Raw genomic sequence first — 802 nt, forward strand, 5'->3', positions numbered from 1 at the left:
TGGGGCTCCGGGGGGCCTGCGGGCTCCTGTCCGCGGGGATCCCGTGACAAAGACCCTTTTGTCTGACTGTAGGACCCCCGGCCCCGAGTTCCGTGGTTTATTGGTTGTAATGCCTGATGGAAATAAAAGAAGGTAAAAGAAGGTAGAAGAAAAAAGAAAGGTAAAATAAAATAAAAATAAAAATAAATAAAAATAAATAAAAATAAATAAAAAATAAAATAAAATAAAATAAAATCCCCGGGGCAGGCTGGAGGGCTTCGTTCTCTGCAACTTTTTCCCGTTTTAAAATCACACTTTCATTAAACCATCCCCTAAAATGTGACAATGTTTAACTACCTGAGTTATTGTAAATACGTTTAATCAAATAGACTCTTGAGGAAATCTCCCTCCATAAACACGCAATCTTGTCCTTTAAACGTGTATAATCAGAAAATCTAATTAAAAGCTAATCGGAGGGCCGGGTTGGGTTAATTCTGCGCGGGGGCGGGCGTGCTGCGCGGCGGCCCCGGCCGCGGTGTCTCCGCTCGGCTTTTCCATCCGAGATGACAGATCCTGCCCGGATTCCAAACACCGTGTGTCAGGACGAGAAGCAAATGTTGTTTTAGCAGGAAAGTAGTAATAACAAAGCCATTTATGCAAGCACATTAGAGCGGTCGGAATCCTGCCTCTTAGTTAAAATTTTTGAGCCAGAAAATTAAAAACAAATATTTAACTTCGCAATTTGCACCCCCCGGCTGCCGCCGCCGCGAAACTTTCCGCATGCATATGGATGAACCCGGCCCCGCTCTCGCCCGGCCGCGGG

Source organism: Corvus brachyrhynchos, unplaced genomic scaffold, assembly GCF_000691975.1.
Source record: "Corvus brachyrhynchos isolate BGI_N302 unplaced genomic scaffold, ASM69197v1 scaffold52, whole genome shotgun sequence".
Classification (NCBI taxonomy): Eukaryota; Metazoa; Chordata; class Aves; order Passeriformes; family Corvidae; genus Corvus; species Corvus brachyrhynchos.